This window comes from Pristiophorus japonicus, chromosome 3 (genome assembly GCF_044704955.1).
Source record: "Pristiophorus japonicus isolate sPriJap1 chromosome 3, sPriJap1.hap1, whole genome shotgun sequence".
NCBI lineage: Eukaryota > Metazoa > Chordata > Chondrichthyes > Pristiophoridae > Pristiophorus > Pristiophorus japonicus.
This window is the reverse complement of record NC_091979.1, coordinates 320,953,083-320,978,627: the sequence shown is the minus strand read 5'-3', so window position 1 is coordinate 320,978,627 and position 25,545 is coordinate 320,953,083. Positions and strand designations below refer to the sequence as shown.

Sequence of the window (25,545 nt, the reverse complement as noted above, 5' to 3'; positions counted from 1 at the left end):
TAATTGCAGTAAAACGTCTTTACTCTTATACTCAAATCCTCCTGTAATAAAGTCCAACATACCATTTGCTTTCTTAATTGCTTGCTGTACCTGCATGTTAACTTTCAGTGATTCATGTACAAGGACTCCCAGGTCCCTCTGAACACCAACATTTCCCAATCTCTCACCATTTAAAAAATACTCGTCTTTTCTATTTTTCCTACCAGAGTGGATAACTTCACATTTCTCCACATTATATTCCATTTGCCATGTTCTTGCCCACTCACTTAGCCTGACTATATTCCCTTGAAGTCTCTTTGCATCTTCCTCACAACTTACATTTCCACCTGGCTGTGTATCAGCAAACTTGGATATATTACATCTGGTCCCCTCATCCAAATCATTGATATAGATTGTGAATAGCTGGGGCCCTAACAGCATTGTGGGAACATCTTCACCACATGGACTGCAACGGTTCAAGAAGAAGGCCCATCACTGCCTTCTCAAGTGCAATTAGGAATGGGCAATAAATGCTGGCCTTGCCAGTGAAGGCCACAGCCCGAGAATGATAAAAAGAACATAATTGTTAACTCTTCATCATAGGCAGTCTCTCAAAATCGAGGAAGACTTGCTTCCACTCTAAAAGTGAGTTCTCAGGTGACTGAACAGTCCAATACAGGAATTGCAGTCTCTGTCACAGGTGGGACAGACAGTCGTTGGGTGGGGAGTCTGGTTTGCCGCATGCTCCTTCCACTGCCTGCGCGTCTTTTCTGCATGCTCTCGGCAACGAGACTCGAGGTGTTCAGCGCCCTCCCGGATGCTCTTCCTCAACTTAGGGTGGTCTTTGGCCAAGGACTCCCAAGTGTCGGTGGGGATATTGCACTTTATCAAGGAGGCTTTGAAGATGTCCTTGAAATGTTTCCTCTGCCCATCTGGGGCTCGCTTGCCGTGTAGGAGTTCCGAGTAAAGCGCTTGCTTTGGGAGACTCGTGTCAGGCATGCGAACAATGTGGTCCGCCCAACGGAGTTGTTCGAGTGTGGTCAGTGCTTCAATGCTGACGATGTTGGCCTGATCAAGAACACTGACGTTGGTGCGTCTGTCCTCCCAGGGGATTTGCAGGATCTTGCGCTGACATTGTTGGTGGTATTTCTCCAGCGATTTGAGGTATATGGTCCACGTCTCTGAGCCATACATCATCGTTATCATCATAGGCCGTCCCTCGGAATCGAGGAAGACTTGCTTCCACTCTTAAAATGAGTCCTTAGGTGGCTGAACAGTCCAATACGAGAACCACAGTCCCTGTCACAGGTGGGACAGATAGTCGTAGAGGGTAATGGAGGGTGGGACTGATTTGCCGCACGCTCTTTCTGCTGCCTACGCTTGATTTCTGCATGCTCTCGGCGATGAGACTCAAGGTGCTCAGCGCCCTCCCAGATGCACTTCCTCCCTTTAGGGCGGGCTTTGGCCAGGGACTCCCAGGTGTCACCAAGTGCATCATATAGGAGGGCGGGTATCACTACAGCCCTGTAGACCATAAGCTTGGTGCCAGATTTGAGGTCCTGATCTTCGATTTATATAGCGCCTTTCACGACCACCAGATGTCTCAAAATGCTTTACAGCCAAGGAAGTACTTTTGGAGTGTAGTCACTGTTGTAATGTAGGAAATGCAGCAGCCAATTTGTACAGAAGCAAACTCCCACAAACAGCAATGTGATGTTAATGTTACCTTTTATAATTATTACATCAACTTTGCAGCTGCACTATATTTCAATTGTATCATTACCTTTGTAACTGAGGATTGAAATCAATTACGGTATCACAAGGATAGCATATAAATAAATGTCAACCTGGTAATTAGGATAGCATAAAATTATATGGCCACTTTAATGCGGCCTCTAAGTCAGAAGGTTGTGGGTTCAAGCCCCACTCCAGGGACTTAAGCACAAAAATCTAGGCTGACTCTCCAGTGCAATGCTGAGGAAGCACTGCACTGTCGGAGGTGCCGTCTTTCGGATGAGATGTTAAACCGAGGCCCCATTTGCTCTCCCAAGTGGACGTAAAAGATCCCTTTGCATTGTTTCGAAGAAGAATAGGGGAGTTATACCCAGTGTCCTGGCAAATATTTGTCCCTAAATCAACATAACAAAAACAGATTATCTGGTCATTATTGCTGTTTGTGGGAGTTTGCTTATGTGCGAATTGCCTGTCGCATTTCCTACATTAGAACAGTGACTACACTCCAAAAGTACTCCATTGGCTGTAAAGCGCTTTTTGACATCCGGTGGTTGTGAAAGGCGCTATATAAATCGAAGTCTTTATATTTTTCTTTTTAATAACTTGGAAAATCAGTAAGTAACTGAGTATCTAATATCGAGTTGTAGTTTTGCAACTAGGCTCACTGCCTTTAGGGAATCATTAGAAATGGGAGTAATGGCTGAGGATTTGAAGTAGCTAATGTAACACTTTTACAAAGAGGCATTGGGACAGCCCAGGAAACTGCAGGTCAATAAGCTAGCTAGCATCTGTTGTTGTTAGATCTCTTAATTTCCAATGAAATACGAGCTCCGATTGTGGTTTTAATGTCACTTTATTTTGGTCGCAGTAAAAAGCTCTTGGCTTTAAGCCAGGTCTTTGTCCTTCTGAGACCACATGGTCAAAATGGCTGTACTTATACCTGGATCAATTTGCAGAAAAGAACTCGCCTTTTTGACCTTATTGGCTCAATTAATAGTCTTTTAACCTTTTAATTGGCTCGCTACCCAAGGTCCTAAAATGTCAAGTTGATTGATGACTTAATGCAACATGCTCCCACTCACGTAGCATCTCTGACTTGGTGTCTGTGAATTTTCACAGCCTGTCTAAATGCAGCCTGTTTGAATTCTCTATCAATCCCCCCTTTGATTCTTTCACAAACTGAATCATAAAATATCAGGTATCACTGGTTAAACATTCTACAAAATAATTTCATACATGTTAATAGAGTTTCCTTCTAAAATTTGTTGATGTGTTTTGCCACATGTCCGGACTAGTAGCTTCCACACAAATTTACACCAACCCGAGTTCCATCGTGGCCACAATGGAAGTCTGGTTTTAGTAGGTTAATTAACCTTATTCCAATTTAATCCAAATCAATATCTTAGTTCAACCAGTAAACAACCTTCCCTTAAGCATAACATACCCCTGTGCCACGTACAGACGGTCTGCTGGGACCTGCAAGGTGTCTCACCTGTGGGACAGCAGCTACAGCCGCCTGGTCGCAACAACATTTAATCAACATAAACAAACAATATAAAAGTAAAATAATTACAACAAATAGAATTAAACCTTCCACCAATGAAGTTCCTATTGAACCTAGCCATTCAGTGTCTCCACTCCACAAAGTGAATGATGGGGGTTGTTTAAGTTTTTCTACCTCCTTTTGGATATGCTCCGCTAAGTGGGTAATTTCTTCGGAGCTATCTGGGATATATGTGCAACACTCAGTTCCGAGTAGGACGCAAGTACCTCCCTTTTCAGCCAGGATGTAATCAAGGGCCAGTCTATTCTGTAGGGCTACTGTGCGGATTGCTACCATTTCTGCATTGATTTTAACTAGGGCCTCTGAGGTATCATTGGCTACCCGTTCCACAACGGATGCCATGTTAATGGATTCCCTTGCCAGTCTGGCGGTCCCATACCCGGGGATCAGGATGGCAAAGGACCTCTCTGTTTCTGTGATAGCTCTCTTAGGACGGTGTAAATGTTCCGACAGTGACTTTATATGATACATATAAGGCACAATGTAGGCTAAATAACAGGATCCCATCCAATTCTGGGGCAGCCAAGGGTAGGCCTTGTGGCCACACACCCAATAGGTGCCATTATAGGCAATGAATGTTAGCTGTTTCTTTGTCAGCAACACTCCGGGGCCTGTCCAGGCTTTTCCATCTGTTTTATTCAGAATCCCCGTTACGTTAAAAATTCTCACATTGGCCCAGTTTGGACAGTTCCGTGGCTTGATTATATTATAATTCCGGGGGCAGTTACTATACCCCATATTTTGGCCTCCTTTGATGTTTCTAATCAGACAGACCGATTCCCCCGGTCTTCCTATTCCCGTTGTATTAGTGATCACAAAAAATGGGGGCCGTTTGGAATTATTGTAGCATGGTTGGTATCCCCCTTCAAAGGTAGTCAGATTGTAACCTGCTGACTTCCATTTATGTGCCCAGTTTTCCGTATCCTGAAACGCATTGCCTGTTTTGTTTTGATTAATTATCCACTGAGCCATTTCCGAGATATTCAAGGGAACTGGCCTCAAGAGAATCCCTCCCTTTGAGTGAATAGGAATATGCGCACACACCCAACAACTAGAAATGTTACCTTGTTTGGCATAAATGTATGACATATATAAAAAAGGTATTTACATGTAATTCCCTTGCTACTCTACTATTTCCCTCTGGTGCAGAGGGTCGGCTAGTAAGAAGTAGGACTATGCCTAGAATACCTACAACCAGTAATACAGTAAATTTATACATTTTCGCAGAGTTCGATTCATTTGTTCTCCTTGTCCTGATGATTGTGGATGATAAGGACAGTGTAAATCCCACGTAATGTTCAGTCACCTACAGATTTCTTGGCAGACAGCACCTGTGAAGTGTGTTCCCTGATCTGAGTCAATGCTACTCTGGACTCCCCATCGGGGAATGTAATCCTTACACAAGACCTTTGCAGTGTGATTGACTGTGGCTCTTTTCGTTGGGACAGCTTCTACCCATCTAGAGAATCTGTCGACCATGACAAGAATGTTAGTGTATCCTTGGCATGGAGGGAGAGATATATAATCAACCTGCAGATGCTGGAATGGTCCAACAGGGGCAGGGGGCCTCAGTTGGGGCATTACCGTGATGGGTCCAGAATTATTTTTCTGGCAGACCACACAGCGGTCTGTTATCAGCTGGGCATGTTTTTTAAATCCCCGACCCCACCAGCTTTTCTGGAACCGTGCCGTCATCTGTTGTGAGGCCAAGTGTCCCCACGAGTGGATCTGTTGGGCTAAAAAAGGCATAAGCGCTTGTGCGCGACTGGCTTGTCGGTAACTCTTTGTCTCCAAACACCATCTTCACATAGCTTAATTCCTGCCTCAATCCATGTCCATTTTTCCTCTCGGGAGCACTCGCCTTGCATTGTTTGAAGGTCTCGTTCAGAGTCCTGAGTGCTTTCAATCTGCACACCTGTGCTGGTTCTTCTCAAGGAACGCCCTGTGAGGCGGCATCTTTTCCGTCATAACAGACCTAAGTCGTGAACGACTCCAAAAGCATAACGCGAATCTGTGTAGATATTAGCTGTCTGTCCTTCTGCTATTCGACATGCTTCTGACAGGGCCCGTAACTCGGCCTGTTGTGCTGACGTTCCTGAGGGTAAACATCCTTTTGCCACTACCTCATATAAGGTTGTAACTGCCCATCCTGCTTTTCTGGTACCATTGTCAACAAAGGAGGAACCATCTGTAAACAGGATGAGGTCTGGGTTGTGCAGAGGCTCCTCTGCTGCTAAGGCTGCTTCTTCTGTTTCTTTTAAAATCTCCACGCAGTCATGCTCTTCACATTCTCCCCCCTCTTGCTCCCTCGATTCTGACATCGGGAGCATAGTTGCGGGATTAACTGGGCTGGCCCGGACGATATGGAGATTAGGAGCTTCCAAAACTGCTGTCCAGCGGGTCCATCTAACTGCCGTCACCTGAGACATTCTATTCATAGACAGCAAAGCATGTACAGTGTGAGGACACTTGACAATCAGCTTTTTGTCGAGGACTAGACCCGCAGTGATCATTACCGCTCGACATGTAGCTTCCATGGCCCTTAGGCAACTTCCCCATCCGAGGGCTACCACATCCAGTTTTGCCGAATAATAGCCAATAGGTCTTTGCCAATCCCCATGTTCTTGTGTCAGTATAGCTGTCATATAGCCTTCTTTCTCATGGACAAACAGGGTAAATGGCTTACCACTGTCGGGGATTCCCAGAGCCGGTGTCGAACACAAAGCCTTTTTCAAACTTAGGAAGGCCTCTTGCTGTTCCTTAGGGAGCGTGATAGCTTCTTTAGAGGCACGTTTCCCCTTTAAAATATCATTCAGTGGCTGAGCAAGCTGTGTGAAGGAGTCAATCCAATTTCTGTTAAAGTTACACAATCCCAAAAAGGACCTTAGTTCCTGAATAGTGGTGGGGTTTTTGGCAGCCCGAATGGCTGCAGTTCTATCCTGGGTAAGTTCTCTCTTTCCTTGTGAAATCTTTTGTCCCAGGTATACAACCTCTTCTTGGGATATTTGTGCTTTGTCGATGCTGGCTTTATGTCCTTTCAGCCGAAGGTGGTCCAGTAAAGCTCATAAATCTTGTTCATGCTGGTCTTCCGTGTTTGAAGTTAGCAGGATATCGTCTACATATTGGATGACTGTGGATGACAGGGGAGGTAATTCTCGCAAATGGCTTTGTAAAGCCATGTGGAATACCGTAGGGCTGTTGTGGAAACCCTGCGGTAACTGGGTCCAAGTATACTGTTGTCCTTGGACCGTGAAAGCAAACCACTGTCGAACCTCCGATGCCAGAGGCACCGACCAAAATCCGTTGGCCATATCTATAACCGAGAAATATTCATGTTCCAGTTTGAGGACATTAAAAATGGTGGAGGGATCTGCGACCAAAGGAGCCTTTTGATCAATACACTGGTTAGCTTTCCTATAATCGACGGTCAAATGCCAAGTCTCATTAGATTTCTGTACCGGCCACACGGGGCTATTGGAGGAGCTATGCGTTTTAATAAGCACCCCTTGTTTCTCCAATTGCTGAATAACCGGTAAGATTCCCACGATGGCATGTGGACTGATGGGATACTGTTTAGTGCATGGAGGCTTGGTCCCGGTAAATGACGCAGGCTCCATCTGGAGTAGGCCACAATCGTTCTTATCTTCAGCCCATATCGGGTGTTCCTTCAATTCTTCTTTCTTCAAAGTTCTAATTGACCATGTCACCCGACCATCCTCGAAATGCAACGATGAATCTATTTGGATTAGAACGTCCATTCCCAAAAGGGGTTGATCTACTGGGCCTATCCAGACCGGCGTGGTAAGTTCATGTGGACCCAGCCCTATAAGTACCGATGTTGTCCTTTTAATTTCTATTTTATGGCCCCCAACTCCATAGGCTGTACGTGCCCTACCATCCAACGGCAAAAAGTTTCCATAGGGGTAAGCATGTTAATTCCGCCCCTGTGTCTAAAAGACTGTCCACATCCTTATCGCCCACCCTCACAGTTATATATAGCCCATCTCCCCTTTGTTGTATTAGTGCGAGGAGGGGGGCCAGGGTGGGCTCTAATCGTTTTTTGCTATCCCAAGTAACTCCTTCTGTTGTTGTATTGTCAGTTGCTTAAATGCTTCTATGAGGTCATTATCTTGTGACAAGCCTGGTTTGTTGGCTGAATTGTATCCCTGGCTGCGTCCTCTTCCCCAGCCACGACCTTGCTGTTTTGCCCTGCACGTCTTGGCCCAGTGACCTTCTTTCCCACAATAATGACATTTTCCAGGTAATTTTCCTAATGACTGTTTATCGGAATCCTGGGATTTCCATCCCATAGCCTGTACAGCTCGGACTGTAGCTCCCATATCCCGATCTAATTGGTTACATCGATCCACCAACTCTGCAAAGGTAGTTCCTCTCCCTTCCCAGTCCGGTAACACTACCTTAAGCATTTTGGACAGTTCTGGCTTTAGACCTGCCACGAAAACTGCTTTCAGGGGCCCAAGCACTTGTTCATCCATTTCCTCATCCGTATTATTCATACCCGAATGTTCTAGCCACATGCATGTAAACCGCTCGTCATACTCCAGGACCTCCTCTGTTCCTTTCTGTTGGCAGGCTGCAATTTTTCCCCAGTCTGTCTTAGCTGGACTGAAGGCTTGCAGCCAGTGTTTAATCGCCTCCCATCCTGCGTCTAATTTTTGCTCATTCTGCCCCAAAGCTTCTTCTATCTTGTCGTGCAATTTTCTTCCCTGTGTTTTTGGCACCATTATGGTCAAAATTTGCACTCCGTCCCAGGGATGAAGTTGATATATATTTCTTAAGCGGTCCAATTGGTCCCACGTTTTTACTCCCCCTTTCTTTGGATTGGGCAACTCCTTGGACCATTTATCAATTTTCTCTGGGTCTGCCGGATCATGAAATAAGTATTTTTTATACAGCCTTTTCTTCGTTTTTTTGGTTCCGCCCTCATCTGCAGTCTCTTCTGATTTGACTACAACTCGTCTTTTTTTAAATGGGGCAAAGCGCACCCCTAATTCTTCATCATCCTCCGACCCTGTATCGTCGGAGGACTCAGAATCCGTATCTATTCCTCGGTCGTGTCTTCGGGTTTGCGCTTTTAATTTATCCAAACATGGGTACCCTGGGAGTTGATCAATACATTTTCCTTTTCCTATTACTGTCTCTTGACCTAATGATTTTTTCCATTCTTTAATTTCACCTTTAAGATCTTTAATTTCCGCTTCCAGCTTTTCAAGTTCAAGTTTTTTCTGTCGCAGCTGTGCACAAACAGCTTGCAATTGACCCTTTGTACTGGTCAGTTCTCGATCATGTTGGGAACGCATTATAATTTCATTCTGGCTTCGGATCTGTCCCATAACGGCTAGGGACCATCTAATTCGCTCTTTATTTTTCATACGGGTCGTTTTTCCCCAGACCCTTTTAATCTCGTCCAAGGACCATTGTCCTTTGGAGGTTCTGTACTTTTGTTCGATCTTAATACAGGTTTTAGATAAGTTGAATTGTTGCTCTATGTATTCTTTCAACTGTTCGAAAATTAGATCTAGCAAAACCTCAGGTGGTGCCCGCCCGCCTTTAACAGTTGTAGGCAATTCTTTGCTCTTATCTCCTACTGCCATAATACTGATTTCTTTACTGGGGTCTCGAGTCGTAGGCTTTCCAGCTGATCAGTGGGTCGGTGATTAATTAACTAACACACCGCCGAAGTTTGGATGTCTATGGGACCTCGAGCCGACTACCAACTGGAGGGTTCGCAAACTGGAGGCTTTCGGAATCGCGTAGAAGGAGAGGCGAATTTAGACTTTTGACTGAGGACTTTTATAAAGAGGAGTCCTTACCTCAGTATGTCGGTCTGATGTCCAAAATTCAGTTTCTTCCCTCAGTGATCGTGTTCGTGACGCCAAAATTGTTAGATCTCTTAATTTCCAATGAAATACGAACTCCGATTGTAGTTTTAATGTCACTTTATTTTGGCCGCAGTAACAAGCTCTTGGCTTTAAGCCAGATCTTTGTCCTTCTGAGACCACATGGTCAAAATGGCTGTACTTATACCTGGATCAATTTACAGTAAAGAACTCGCCTTCTTTGACCTTATTGGCTCAATTAATAGTCTTTTAACCTTTTAATTGGCTCACTACCCAAGGTCCTAAAATGTCAAGTTGATTGATGACTTAATGTAACATGCTCCCACTCACGTAGCATCTCTGACTTGGTGTCTGTGAATTTTCACAGCCTGTCTAAATGCAGCCTGTTTGAATTCTCTATCAGTTGTGGATAATGAATTGAAATGCATCCTGATAGTGAAATATAATGAAATACATAGATAGGTATGGTGTGGTAAAAGGGATTCAACATGTATCTATGGGAGGGAGGTCTTACCTCACAAACTTACTGGAGCTCTTTAAGGAAAAGACAGACTACCTTAACGCAAATTTTGTGAATTTCATATATTTAGATTTCAGCAAGGTTTCTGAAATTTGAAATATGTGAGTGATCTATAAGATAAGGAGGCATGGAATAGAAGAATTACGTCTGAGATGGATTAAAATTTGGCTGAAATAGAGAAAGGAAAGAGTGGTTGTGAATGGAGCTGCATTGACAGGAAAAGGAATCATAAGTGGGGCACCACAGAGAACTCTACTGGGACCATTGCTGTTTACAGTGTATATAAATGACTTATAGGTGGGGACAGATATAAAGCTGTCTGGGTATGTAATTCGGCACCTTAGTGCCGGCAGTTAAAGCTGGTTTAGGGAAAAAAATGGCGGCCACCTCGCTTCCGCCCACTTCCTGCGTGGCCCGCACTGGTCACCAGCTTGGTGAGGATGTCAGCGTGGGTGGGACGTACGTGCGGCGGGAGTATTCAGAGTAGGCAGATCGTGAAGTCAGTCAGCGCGTAACACTGATTTGATGCACGGCCTGCCATTTTGGATGTCGCCATTCCAAACAAGGACCTCTCCTAAACATGCACAGATAAACATGCTTTCAGTTGCACGAGGATCGCCCCCACCAGTGCTATTTAAAGGGATGCATCCAACTTGCAGGTAAGTAAATTATTTTTCTTGTTAAAGTGTGCAGAGAGTGCTGCTGGATGTTGGAAAGGCGTTGGCTGCAACTGAAAGGACCCCTCACTCCACCACTTGCTCCCGGTCATGGGGCCTCTACCTGCAGGCCCCCTCACACTGCAGCTTGATAGCGAGATGGAGCAGAGGCAGCAAAGACAAACTGCTCACAGAGGGAGGCGGAGGGCTCTCAGCAGGTGGCCTTACCCACCGAGGGTTTTCACACAGCACTTCACCTACCTGCAGCTAAGCCAGGAGCAGTGTATTTGTCTGCCCCATTTCACCAAGGAAGTGGTCACAGAAATCTGACACCTCTTGGAACCAGACCTGCGGCCTCAGAAGAGGGCGACCAACAGCGCTGACAATGGCCGTCAAGCTGGCCCTCAATTTTTTCACCAGCGGATCCTTCCAGGTTGGAACAGTCGACATAGCAAACAGTTTGTCATCCATAGCTGCGTCCGGGAGGTCACAGAGGCTCTAGGAGAAGGGACTATATTGCTGTCTCTCTAAACAATGAGGAGCAGGAGGAGCACGCACGTGGCTTTGCCAGGATATTGGGCTTCCCCATAGTGCAGGGCACCATCAACTGCATACACTTGGCTTTGCGGATGCCGCATATCAATGCTGGGATGTACCTTAACCGCAAAGACCACCGCTCACTTAATGTGCTGTTTGTGTGTGACCGCCCAGCACATCATCACATTATTACTTCTAGACTTAACTACTCCAACGCACTCCTGGCTGGCCTCCCACTTTCTACTCTACGTAAACCTGAGGTCATCCAAAACTCAGCACCCGTGTCCTAACGCGCACTAAGTCCCGTTCACCCATCACCCCTGTGCTCGCTGAATTACATTGGCTCACGGTTAAGTAAAGCCTCAATTTCAAAATTCTCATCATTGTTTACAAATCCCTCCACTGCCTCGCCCCGCCCTATCTCTGTAATCTCCTTCAGCCTCACAACCCCCTGTGATATCTGCGCTCCTCTAATTCTGCCTTCTTGAGCATCTCTGATTATAATCGCTCAACCATCGATGGCCGTGCCTTCAGCTGCCTGGGCCCTAATCGCTGGACCTCCCTCCCTAAACCTCTTCACCTCTCTACCTCTCTTTCCTCCTTTAAGACGCACTTCAAACCTACCTCTTTGACCAAGCTTTTGATTATCTGCCGTAATTTCATCTTATGTGGCTCGGTGTCAAATTTATTTATTTATTACCTTTTTTTTGTGTCTTATAACACTCCTGTGAAGCGCCTTGGGAAATTTTACTACGTTAAAGGCGCTATAAAAATACAAGTTGTTGTTGCTGTGAACCTTTGTCGCCTTCAGGCCAGATCCAAGACTACCCCAACCTCTGCCGTCGAGCTACAGTACGCGGACGACGCTTGTGTCTGCGCACATTCAGAGGCTGAGCTCCAAGTCATAGTCAACATCTTCACCGAGGTGTAAAAAAGCATAGGCCTTACACTAAACATTCATAAGACAAAGGTCCTTCACCAACCTGACCTCACCACACAGCACTGCCACCCAGACATCAAGATCCACGGCGCGGCCCTGGACAACGTGGACCACTTTCCATACCTTGGGAGCCTATTATCAGCAAGGGCAGACATGAACGACGAAGTTGAACACCGCCTCCAGTGCACCAGTGCAGCCTTCGGCCGCCTGAGGAAGAGTGTTCGAAGATCAGGCCCTCAAATCTGGCACCAAACTTATGGTCTACAGGGCTGTAGTGATACCCTCCCTCCTGTATGGCTCAGAGACATGGACCTTATACAGTAAATGTAGTGTCTCTGCACCTTGTTACAAATTCACACGAGGCATGTATATATCAGACACGGTCACTCTGTGACCTTCACTTTATTCCCAGGACCAAGGAATGCTGACCCTGGGTGGGATTTCCCCTTTTATACCTGGAAACCTAGGTGAGGAGTGTCTCCCGCAAGCTCACCCCCTGTGGTCAGGGTGTGCATTTCAAGGGTACAGGTACAGTGTGCATGAGTTACAGTTACATAACTATTGTCATTGCAAGATGGTGAAATACATGACAGTAGACAACTCACATCGCTGGAGAAATACCACCAGCATTGTCTCCGCAAGATCCTGCAAATCCCCTGGGAGGACATACGCACCAACGTCAGTGTCCTCGTTCAGGCCAACATCCCCAGCATCGAAGCACTGACCACACTCGACCAGCTCCGTTGGGCAGGCCACATTGTCCGCATGCCTGACACAAGACTCCCAAAGCAAGCGCTCTACTCCGGAACTCCTACACTGCAAGCGAGCCCCAGGTAGGCAGAAGAAACATTTCAAGGACACCCTCAAAGTCTCCTTGATAAAATGCAAACTCCCCACCGACACCTGGGAGTCCTTGGCCAAAGACTAAGTGGAGGAAGAGCATCCGGGAGTGTCTCGACACCAAGTGTCTCATCGCCGAGAGCATGCAGAAAACAATCACTGGCAGCGGAAGGAGCGTGCGGCAAACCAGACACCCCACCCACCCTTTCCTTCAACAAATGTCTGTCTGTCCCACTTGTGACAGAGACTATAATTCCTGTATTGGACTGTTCAGTCACCTGAGAACTCACTTTTAGAGTGGAAGCAAGTCTTCCTCGATTTTGAGGGACTGCCTATGAGTATCCTTGCAGCATTCACGATGCCTTCATCCTATGCCAGTGTGCCAGCAATCGTCCAGCCACCACGTCGATCCCGAGCGTGGCTGCTCGGAGACAAGGGCTATCTGCTCTACTGCTGGCTGATGACTCCCCTCCCAAACCCCACCATTCGTGGCCAGCGATCAGATAGTTCTGCCATGCTGCCATGAGGAAACTCATCGAGAGACCATCGGTGTGCTCACGCAATGATTCCACTGCCTTGACCGCTCTAAAGGAGCGCTCCAGTACTCACCGGAGCGGGTGTCCCAATTCTGCTGCACCCTCCACAACATGGCCATCACGAGGGCACAGCCCTTGCCACCAAGGGTTCCACGGCCACCTCAGGAGGAGGAAGAGGGAGAGGAAGAAGGGAGGGGGGCAGCCCGAAAATCTCCATTTGGGATGGGTCATCAGGCTCTGGTTCCCCTGAACGAAACCCCAGATCCCCGTTGCTCAACACTCCCCCACATTACCATCCCTCTGTCATGGACCATCACAGCATTAGGCGCAATGCTGAAATGAAAGCCATCACAAAACAAACATTCCAAACATAATTTATAACAGATTGACTCCTTGCCAATGACCGGAAGCTGTGCAGAAGCAAATTTGGAACCGGAAGCTTTTTTTTTTCCCACAGAGGATTTTTGCCCAGCATTTTTCCTCACAGCCCGCTCTCTCCCTCCCGGCATTTTTAAAGCAGCCCGCTCCCTCCCGACATGTTTCCTGCACCCTCCCGGCATCTTTGAACAAGCTTGCTCTCATCCAGCATTTACATTTTTTTTAACAAACGCGCTCCCATGACAAACGGACAGCGCGCATGTGCAGTCTACTCCCGGGTCGTTGTTAACAGTCGCATCCAAGATATAAATGATTCGTTCCAATATCATATTACAATGTTAACTAATCACACTTGTGCATTCCATTAGTGTCTGTCTTTCGTGTTCCTTTGACTATAGTGCTCCTACTCAGAAGGTGGCGAATCTTTGGAATTCTCTGCCCCAGAGGGCTGTGGATGCTAAGTCTCTGAGAGATTTATTCAAAGCTGAGATGGATAGGGTTTTTGGAGTCTAGGGGAATCAAGGGATATGGAGACCGGGCAGCAAAGTGCAACTGAGGTCGATGATCAGCCGTGATCTTATTGAATGACGGAGCAGGCTCGAGGGCCTGTATGGCCTACTCCTGCTCCTATTTCTTATGTTCTAGTCCAGTGGCTGCAGCATGACTGGCGACAGGCTGCTGACTTTTCAAGGGGAAAACTACAGATGGCCTTGCAGGGCAGCCTCGGGCAGCTCTGGGCCTAAAAGGCCCGGCTGTAGACGGCACCACCTCAGCATTGGGCGGTCGCAGTCTGGGCTGGCTGGATGGAAGGCAACAGCAATGGCACTGGTGGATGGATTGGTGGAAGTACGAATGCTATCATCCTGACAGAGGCCGGCATGTTCTTGCTCCACGGAGCCACTGCCCTCCCCACCCCCTCCCCGGGACTGCGCCTCAGCATACCGAGCCATCTGTTGGAGGACAGATTGCTGGACTGCTGTGAAACCCTGCAAGCCCCTTGCCACACTGGTAAATGCAGCCACAATGGCAGCAATCTGAGCTTACGTGGTAGCAAGCTAAGCCTGCAAGTCTGAACTTCCACTGCAGCACTTAGGTGTTGGGCCACTTCAACTTGTGCTGCAATAGAAGCTGTGACCTCACCCATCACGCCCAGCATGGTTGGGTGCACAAGTGCTCCAATGGAGTTGCCCTTCACTTCCATCTTGGAAATTATGGGCTCCGAGCTCTGCTCAAAGCCCCGTGCAATGTTGGAACTGGCTCCTCCATGCTCCTTGAAGGTGACACGAGGCTCTCTGGCAGGCCTGTCATTGCAACAAACATTTATGTGTGCATGCCCATCAGGCTTCATTTGAAGGCTGCCCCATCGAAGTCCCCACTGCTCTGCAGCAGACCTTGTGTGCGACCTCGCCCTATTGGGAGCTGCCACCTGCGCTAACCTTTCCCCCTGACCTGGCTGCAGCCCACTCGTGACCGGTGACTCGTGCAGTGCCATTTTTCAGAGCTGCTGCCTGTCAGATCGAGTGATGGCGACTCTTTTTTTCCCATCATTCCCCTCCTCTACTTCTTCCTCCACAGACTGGGCTGGTGGCAGTTCTTGGATATCTGAAGGGCAAGGTACCTGTTTGCTCCTGCTCACGCCGGTTCTGAGCCACCTTAGCCTGCAAGAGAAAGGGAAGTGTGTCAGTGAGTGTTGAGGGGAGTGGGCTGAAGCAAGATGTGCATGCTTACACCATCAGCAGCTTGTAAGCGAGAAGGGATGATGGTATGAGGGGGAAGTGGAATGTGAGAGGTAGGGTTAGGTATGAGCACACCGTCACCATCAATGCTTTCAGCCTGACTGATTGCCTTGGCCTCTCCAATTATCTCCAGAACTGTCCCATCCAGCTGGGTCAGGTACTGCAGCCGTGTTTGCCTCCCTGTTCCCCACCACCTGCTTGCTCTTGCTCACGCCGGTTCTGAGCCACCTTAGCCTGCAAGAGAAAGGGAAGTGTGTCAGTGAGTGTTGTGCAATGTGTTTGGGTAATGTGCCTGTCATGGTTGAATAGCTTGTATTGTGCGCGGGGTGTGAGATGTAGGTGTGATGCTTGCAGCAGTGGTAAATGTGTGAGGGTGAGGTGAAGTTATGATTGTGAGATATGAGGCCTGACTGATAGAGATTGTTGGTAGGTGAGTGATGGGGATGTGGTGCATTGAGCACTGTTTCAGGTTAGTGGTGCAGTTGGTGGGAAATAGCATTTGAAGATGCATTCACTTACCTCAACCACTCTTGTGAGGTCATTACATTTCTTCCACATGGATCCATGTCCTGGGAAAAGACTGGCGGCACTGACCGCTTCAGCAATCTCCTCCCTCTGCCTTCGAACAGTGTGTCTGGAAGACCTCCTGGACCACTGCGGGGAGAGGACCTGTCTCCTCCGATAGACGCTTTGCACCAAGGCCTTCCAGGTGCTGCACTGGGGAACAGTGACATTGTTGACTTCCAGCTCCAGTCAGAATGAGGTACTTCCCTCACAAAGCACCTCTCCTTTAAGAAGTGCAGACAGCCTTTGATTGTGCGGTCAACCTTTAAATAGAGTGCAGACTTCCCACAATATTGGTCCCACTGTTGAGTGCTGAGCCAAGCAGCAGCACATTTATCACTTGGCTACAATCATGTTAATGCGTGGACAGCACAAATTTAGTGTGCCGCCTACATTATTTTCAACGGATGTGGGCAGAGTGTGCATTGCGATCCCTGTGCGCGTTTTTGGGCCTTATCCAAATTAGCCCCATTTAAGTTTACAGATGCCACCAAATTGTGGAACCTTTCAAATAAGAGGGAAAAGGAAAACTAAATACAACGGGAAGTCAGCTTGGTTGGCATGATGGGCTGATGAGTAACAAGGATGAATGCAAGGCAGTGAGACTAGAGATGAGTATTAAACTGTGATAATATAAAATAATAGGTTCTAGGCCATAGGACACAACAGAGGAAGGGGTTTGCAGGTATTGGTGCATAGTTCACTGATTTCTTTTTACTCTTTTCTGCTTGTGGGCATCGCTGGCAAGCCCAGCAATAATTGCCCAACCCTAACTGCCCTTGAGAAAGTGGTGGTGAGCCGCCTTCTTGAACCGCTGCAGTCCGTGTGGTGAAGGTACTCCCGTTAGGGAGGGAGTTCCAGGATTATAACCAGTGTCAATGAAGGAACGGTGATATATTTCCAAGTCAGTATGGTGTGTAACTTGGAGGGGAACTAGGGGGTAGAGGTCACAGGTTTGGGAGATACTGTTGAAGAAGCCTTGGCGAGTTGCTGCAGTGCATCTTGTAGATGGTACATACTGCAGCCACGGTGCGCCGGTGGTGGAGGGGGTGAATGTTTAAGTGTTTAAGGTGGTGGATGGGATGTCAATCAAGCGGGCTGCTTGATCCTGGATGGTGTCGAGCCACTTGAGTGTTGTTGGAGCTACACTCATCCAGGCAAGTGCAGAGTATTCCATCACACTCCTGTCTTGACCCCTGTAGATGGTGAAAAGGCTTTGGGGAGTCAGGAGGTGAGACACTCGCCACAGAATACCCAGCCTCTGACCTCTTGGTGCCACCATATTTACGTGGCTGGTCCAGTTCAGTTTCTGGTCAATGGTGACCCCCAGGATGTTGGTGGTGGGGGATTCAAATGGAACGCTGTGCAATCATCAGCGAACATCCCCATTTTTGACCTTATGATGGAGAGAAGGTCATTGATGAAGCAGCTGAAGATGGTTGGGCCTAGGACACTGCCCTGAGGAACTCCTGCTGTGATGTCCTGGGGCTGAGATGATTGACCTCCAACATCCACAACCATCTTCCTTTGAGCTATGTATGACTGCAGCCAGTGGTGAGATTTCCCCCTGATTCCACTTGAATTCAGTATTACTAGAGCTCCTTGATGCCACACTCGGTCAAATGCTGCCTTGATGTCAAGGGCAGTCACTCTCACCTCACCTCTGGAATTCCGCTCTTTTGTCCATGTTTGGATCAAGGCTGTAGTGAGGTCTGGAGCCGAGTGGTCCTGGTGGAACTCAAACTGAGCATCGGTGAGCAGGTTATTGGTGAGTAAGTGCCGCTTGATAGCACTGTCCACGACACCTTAAATCACTTTGTTGATGATTAAAACATAAGAACATAAGAAATAGGAGCAGGAGTAGGCCATTTGGCCCCTCGAGCCTGCTACGCCATTCAATAAGATCATGGCTGATCTGATCCTGGCCTCAACTCCACTTCCCCACCCGTTGCCCATAACCATTGGCTCCCTTATCATTCAAAATCTGTCTATCTCCACCTTAAATATATTCAATGACACAGCCTCCACAGCTCCCTGGGGTAGAGAATTCCAAAGATTCACGACCCACTGAGGGAAGAAATTCCTCCTTATTTCTGTCTTAAATGGGTGACCCCTTATTCTGAAACTATGACTCTAGTTCTAGATTCCCTCATGAGGGGAAACATCCTCTCTGCATCTACCCTGTCAAAACCCCTCAGAATCTTATATGTTTCTATAAGATCACCTCTCATTCTTCTAAACTCCAATGAGTATAGGCCCAACCTGCTTGACCTTTCTTTATATGACAACCACTTCATCTCAGGAATCAACATTGTGAACCTTCTCTGAACAGCCTCCAATGCAAATACATCCTTCCTCAAACAAGGAGACCAAAACTGTACGCAGCATTCCAGGTGTGGTCTTACCAACATCTTGTACAGTTGGAGCAGGACTTCCCTGCTTTTATACTCCATCCCCCTTGCAATAAAGGCCAACATTCCATTTGCCTTCCTAATTACTTGCTGTACCTGCATGTTAACTTTTTGTGTTTCATGTACAAGAACCCCCAGATCCCTCTGTACTGCAGCATTTTGTAATCTCTCCCCATTTAAATAGTAATTTGATTTTTATTTTTCCTACCAAAATAGATAACCTCACATTTCCCCACATTATACGCCATCTGCCAAATGTTTGCCCACTAACTGAGCCTATCTATATCCCTTTGTAGATTCTTTGTGTCCTCCTCACAACTTGCTTTCCCACCTATCTTTTTTTCATCAGCAAATTTGGCTACGTTACACTCAATCCCTTCATCCAATTATTAATATAGATTGTAAATAGTTGAGGCCCCAGCATTGATCCCTGTGGCACCCCACTAGTTACAGTTTTCCAACCTGAAAATGACCCATTTATCCCGACTCTCTGTTTTCTGTTAGTTGGCGAATCCTCTATCCACGCTAATATATTACCCCCTGTAGTGTATGAAATGATACAATGAACTCCGTACTGTGAGCCAGTGACCAGGTGTAACCTGGTCAGTCTTTAATGGCTTCCAGAAGTGAAGATACAAAGGTCAAGTTCAGGTTATATACCGGGCCCAGCACGAGTGTACCTGTGACCCTAGGACCTCCGACGGTAGTGCCCCCTGGTGGTGGGCAGACCTTATGTACATACATTGCATCATTCCCCCACCCCCTATCCCCCCCCAGTTCTTGGCACAAGTCCTTATTACAAGTTCAGACGGTCCGGAGCACTTCGCTCCCTGGTTGACCGTCTCAGTACAATCCCAGTGCTTTCTGAGTCTCTCACGACTTGGGGCTGGGCGTTGACCACAGTGGGTTCTTATGATGGCTGGATGTGAGTTGCTTGGTCATCTAAGCTCGCGGTGTCTCCTTCCAACTGTTCCGGTTCGTCATTGTATCTTAGCTTGATTTGATCAATGTGTTTCCTGCACTTCTGCCCATTCTTGAGCTTAACCATATACACCCGGTTACCCTCCTTATCCGTAACATTGCCCGGGAGCCACTTGGGCCCTTGACCATGGTTAAGTACATACACTGGGTCATTTACAAATATGTCGCATGACACTGTGGCGCGATCTTGATACCATTGCTGGCGTTGACGTCGGGTTTTGACATGACCGTTAAGGTCAGGATGGACTAGAGGGTGCCTGGTTTTGAGGCCTCTCTTCATCAATAGTTCCGCAGGCGGGCCCCCGCTGAGCATGTGTGGCCTTGTCCTGTAACTGAGCAGTATGCGTGACAGGCGTATCTGTAAGGAACCATGAGTTACATGTTTCAGGCTCTGCTTGATGGCTTGAACTGGACGCGGGTTTGAACGGAGCTGACCTCACGTGTTTTATGCCGTTGCATTTCATGAACTCTTGAAACTCCAGGCTCGTGAAACACGGTCCGTTGTCGCTGACAACAATGTCTGGCAGGCCATGTGTGGCAAACGTGGCTCTCAGGTTCTCAATGGTGGCAGTGGAAGTGCTGGATGACACGATCACACATTCTATCCATTTGGAGTATGCATCCACCATCACAAAAAACATTTTACTGAGGAAGGGGCCCGCAAAGTCGATGTGGATTCTAGACCATGGTTTGGATGGCCATGACCACAGACTGAACGGAGCCTTCTTTGGGGCATTGCTTAACTGCATGCAAGTGCTGCACTGATGCATGCATGACTCTAAGTCCGAGTCAGTGTCAGGCCACCAAATATGGGATCTTGCGGTGGCCTTCATCATGACAATACCGGGATGCGTACTATGTATCTCCCGTACAAATCTCGCCCTGCCTTTCTTGGGCATTACAACGTGTTTACCCCACAGCAAACAGTCGGACTGGATGGAAAGCTCATCTTTGCGACGGCTGTACGGTTTGGTTTCATCACCCATTTCCTTGGGGATGGTCGACCAGTCCCCGTTAAGAATACAAAGTTTTACAGCCGATAGAGTTGGATCCTGGCTGGTCCAGGTCTTAACTTGTTGAGCAGTGACAGGCGACCCTTCACTCTCAAAGGCATCCATGACCATGAGTCATCATCATAGGCAATCCCTCGGAATCGAGGAAGACTTGCCTCCACTCCGAAAGTGAGTTCTCTTGTGGCTGAACAGTCCAATACGAGAGCCACAGATTCTGTCACAGGTGGGACAGACATTCATCGAGGGAAGGGGTGGGTGGGGCTGGTTTGCCGCGCGCTCCTTCCGCTGTCTGCGCTTGACCTTTTCACACTCTTTGCGTTGAGACTCGAAGAACTCAACACCCTCCCGGATGCACTTTCTCCACCTCGGGCAGTCTTCGGGTGACCATGAGTAGCTCTGCGGGCATTGATGTTTCCACCTCCGGTGTGGGCAATGGTAACCAGCTCAGTGCATCAGCGCAGTTGTTGGTGACTGGTCTATGGCGAATGACATAATCATCGACAGATAATGTCAGCACCCACCTCTGGATGCTGGACGACGCGTTGGTATTTATGTTCCGAGAACAACGATATAAGCGGCTTGTGATCGGTTTCCAGCTCGAAGCGAAGTCCATACAAGTACTGGTGCATTTTCTTTTACCCCATAAACACATGCTAAAGCATCTTTTTCCACCATGCCACAGGCTCTTTCCGCCTTGAACAGGCTTTGAGACGCGTATGCAACTGGTTGTAGTTTGCCTGACTCGTTGGCTTGCTGGAGTACGCAGCCGACCCCATAGGACGAAGCATCACAGGTCGAAACTAGACGCTTGCATGGGTCATACAGTACCAGTAGCTTGTGGGAACACAACAGATTTCTAGCCTATTCAAAGTCTCTGTCTTGAAGTTCACCCCACACCCAGTCATCTCCTTTCCTGAGCAGCTTGTGCAAAGGCTCTAATACTGTGCTCAATTTGGGTAAGAAGTTACCGAAGTACTTGAGAAGATGCAGGAACGAACGCAGCTCCGTCACATTCTGGGGCCTGGGCGCATTTTTGATGGCCTCTGTTTTCGCGTCTGTAGGCCTGATTCCGTCTGCAGCAATCTTTTGTCCAAGGAATTTGACCTCTGGTGCCATGAAGACGCACTTCAAACGTTTCAGTCTGAGTCCCACTTTGTCCAGACGATGCAGAACCTCTTCCAGATTGTGCAGGTGCTCGGCGGTGTCACGACCTGTGACTAGGATGTTGTCTTGGAATACCACGGTCCTGGGGATGGATTTCAAATAGGCTCTCCATGTTTCTCTGAAATATGGCTGCCACCGAACGAATGCCAAAAGGGCACCTGTTGTAAATAAACAGTCCTTTGTGTGTGTTGACGCACGTAAGTTTCTTCAATGATTCAACCAGTTCCTGTGTCATGTAGGCCAACGTTAGATCCAATTTGGTGAACGATTTTCCCCCGGCTAGCGTTGCAAACAGGTCATCAGCTTTCGGTAGTGGATACTGATCTTGTTTCAAAACTCGGTTGATCGTGACCTTGTAGTCTCCACAAATCCTGACCGTGCCGTCGCTCTTTAACACCAGAGCAATGGGACTGGCCCATTCATTAAATTCGACCAGTGAGATGACCCCCTCGCCTTGTAGCCTATCCAATTCGAGCTCGACCTTTTCTCTCATCATGTGCGGGACTGCCCTGGCTTTGTGATGGATGGGCCTTGCGTCTGGGCCTAGGTGAATCTGCATCTTGGCTCCTTGAAGCTGCCAATTCCCGGTTCAAACAGTGAGGGAAATTTTCTCAGCACTTGAGCACACAAATCATCATCCACTGATGACAAAGCTTTGATATCGTACCAGTTCCATTTTATTTTCTCGAGCCAACTCCTGCCGGATAACGATGGGCCTTTGTCTGGGATAATCCATAACGGTAGATCATGAACCGCTCCCTCGTACGACACTCTTATTGCTGCACTCCCGATCACTGGTGTGAGCTCTTTGGTGTAGGTACGCAACTTCGTATTTATCGGACTCAGCTTGGGTCTCTCTGCCTTGGTCTCCCACAGCTTTTCGAAAGTCCTCTGGCTCATTATCGATTGACTCACACCCGTGTCTAATTCCATGGATACCGGCACGCTGTTTAATGTTACCTCCATCATTATCGGTTGGCTCTTTGTTCGGAACGCACGTACGTTATACACTTCCTCTTCGGAGCTCTCAAATACCTTGAGCTGCATCGCCAGATCCACGCTGAATTAATCATCATCCACGTGGTGCGTCACAGCTCGCTTGCTCCACTGCGGACACGTCCGCTGAAGATGACCCGGCTTCACACACCCTCTGCATACATACTGCCTGAAACGGCACTGATGGGGGCGATGAATGCCCCCGCAACGCCAACACGTTGAGCTCGGATTGGCGCCCGATGGCGAACTTTGAGCGGCTCCCGTTCTCGCATACACAGTCGAGCAGGCCCTCGATGGTGAACTTTGAGTGGCTCCCGTTCTCGCATACGCAGTCGAGTAGGCCCTCGATGGTGAACTTTGAGTGACTCCCGTTCTCGCATACACAGTCGAGTAGGCCCTCCATGGTGAACTTTGAGTGGCTCCCGGTCTCGCAGACACAGTCGAGTAGGCCCTCCATGGTGAGCTTTGAGCGGCTCCTGGTCTTGCAGACACAGTCGAGTAGGCCCTCCATGGTGAGCTTTGAGCGGCTCCTGGTCTTGCAGACACAGTCGAGTAGGCCCTCCATGGTGAGCTTTGAGCGGCTCCTGGTCTTGCAGACGCAGTCGAGTAGGCCCTCCATGGTGAGCTTTGAGCGGCTCCTGGTCTTGCATACACAGTCGAGTAGGCCCTCTATGGTGAACTTTGAGCGGCTCCTGGTCTTGCATACACAGTCGAGTAGGCCCTGCCATGTGCAGCTCTGCCGGCCGTCGATACAATTTTGTACACAGTACTTGCCGTGGAGTTCCTGTTTTGTCGCGATATCTGCTTCGTGCTTTTCTGCGTGGACATGCAAGCCTGGGCGATGGCGATGACCTTGCTGAGGTCCGGTGTCTCCGCAGCCAGCAGCTTATTTAAGATCGCCTTATGGTTGACCCCGATCACAAAAAAGTCACGCAGCATGTCTTCCAACGCAGGCCCAAATTTGCAAGGCCCTGCAAGACATCTCAGGTCGGCAACAAATGCCGCTACATCCTGGCCTTCTGGACGAATGTGCGTATAGAAGCGATATCTGGATATGAGGATTCCTTCCGTGGGTTTAAAGTGTTCCCGAACTAGAGCACACAGTTCTTTATAAACCTTTTCTGTAGGAAGAGTGGGTGAGAGCAGGTTCTTGATGAGAGCAGGTTCTCGTAGGGCCACAGACGGTGAGAAGAACTGCCCTGCGCTTCTCTGCATCCCTGTCTTTGTTTAGGTCGTTTGCCACGAAATACTGGTCAAGACTATCCGTGAAATCTCCCCAATCCTCTCCCACTATTGGAATCTCTCGAGAATTCCAACAGTATTCGATCGTGCTGTGCTCACCATACTCATCGCCAGTTGTGTTGTATGAAATGATACAATGAATTCCGTACTGTGAACCAGTGACCAGGTGTAACCTGGTCAGTCTTTAATGGCTTCCAGAAGTGAAGATACAAAGGTGAAGTTCAGGTTATATACCAGGCCCAGCACGAGTGTACCTATGACCCTAGGACCTCCTCTGGTGGTGGGCAGACCTTATGTACATACATTACACTCCCAACTCCATGATCTCTTATCTTGTGCAGTAACCTTTTATGTGGCACCTTATCGAATGTTTTCTGGAAATCCAAATATACCACATCTACTGGTTCCCTTTTATCCACCCTGCTCGTTACATGAAAGTAGACTGATAGGGCGGTAATTGGCCAGATTGAATTTGTTCTGCTTCTTGTGGACAGGACATACATGGGCAGTTTGCCACATTGTCAGATAGATGCCAGTGTTATAGCTGTACTTGAACAGCTTTGCTAGAGGTACAGCTAGTTCTGGAGCACAAGTCTTCAGCACGACAGCTGGAATGTTGTCAGGGCCCATAACCTTTGTTGTGGCCAGAGCACTCAGCTGTTTCTTGATATCACATGGAATGAATCGAATTGGCTGAAGTCTGGCTTCTGTGATGGTGGGGAGGCTTACATGGATCATCCACTCGGCACTTCTGGCTGAAGATGGTTGTAAATGATTCAGCTGTCTCTTGCACTCACGTGCTGGGCTCCGCCATCATTGAGGATGGAATATTCATGGAGTCTCCTCCTCCCGTTAGTTGTTTAATTGTCCACCACCATTCACGACTGGATGTGGCAGGACTGCAGAGCTTTAATCTGATCCGTTGACTGTGGGATCGCTTAGCTCTGTCTATAGCATGCTGCTTCCGCTGTTTAGCATGCATGTAGTCCTGTGTTGCAGCTTCCCCAGGTTGGCACCTCATTTTTAGATACGCCTGGTGCTGCTCCTGGCATGCTCTTCTGATCTCCTCATTGAACCAGGGTTGGTCGCCGGTCTTGGTGGTAATGGTAGAGTGAGGGATATGCCGGGCCATGAGGTTACAGATTGTGGTGGAATACAATTCTGCTGCTGCTGATGGCCCACAGTGCCTCATGGACGCCCAGTTTTGAGCAGATAGAGTTGTTCTGAATCTATCCCATTTAGCACGGTGGTAGTGCCACTCAACACGATGGAGTGTGTCTTCTGTGTGAAAATGTGTCTTCGCCTCCACAATGACTGTGCGGTGGTCACTAATATTAATGCTGTCATGGACAGATGCAATTGTGACAGGTAAATTGGTGAGGATGAGGTCAAGTAGGTTTTTCCCTCATGTTGTTTCTCCCACCATCTGCCACAGGCCCAGTCCTTCAGGACTCGGCCAGCTCAGTCAGTAGTGGTGCTAACAAGCCACTCTTGGTGATGGACATTGAAGTCCCCCACCAAGAGTACAGTCTGTGCCCTTGCTACCCTCAGTGCTTCTTCCAAGTGGTGTTCAACAACTGATTCATCAGCTGAGGGAGGGCGGTCTGTAGTAATCAGCAGAAGATTTCCTTGCCCATGCTTGACCTGAAGCCATGAGACTTCATGGGGTCCGGAGTCAATGTTGAGGACTCCCAGGGCCACTCCCTCCCGACTGTATACCACTGTGCCCCCACCTCGGGTGGGTCTGTCCTGCTGGTGGGAGAGGTCATACCCAGGAATGGTGATGGAGGAGTCTGGGACATTAACTGAATGGTATCATTCTGTGAGTATGACTATATCAGGTTGTTGCTTGACTAGTCTGTGGGACAGCTCTCCCAATTTTGGCACAAGTCC

General features: G+C 48.1%; 1 protein-coding gene across 1 annotated transcript in view; it reads right to left on the bottom strand.

Moving 5' to 3' along the window:
- The window catches only part of pcgf5b (polycomb group ring finger 5b), a 245,589-nt gene that overhangs the window by 176,823 nt on the left and 43,221 nt on the right, over nt 1-25,545 (bottom strand). The window lies entirely within an intron of this gene.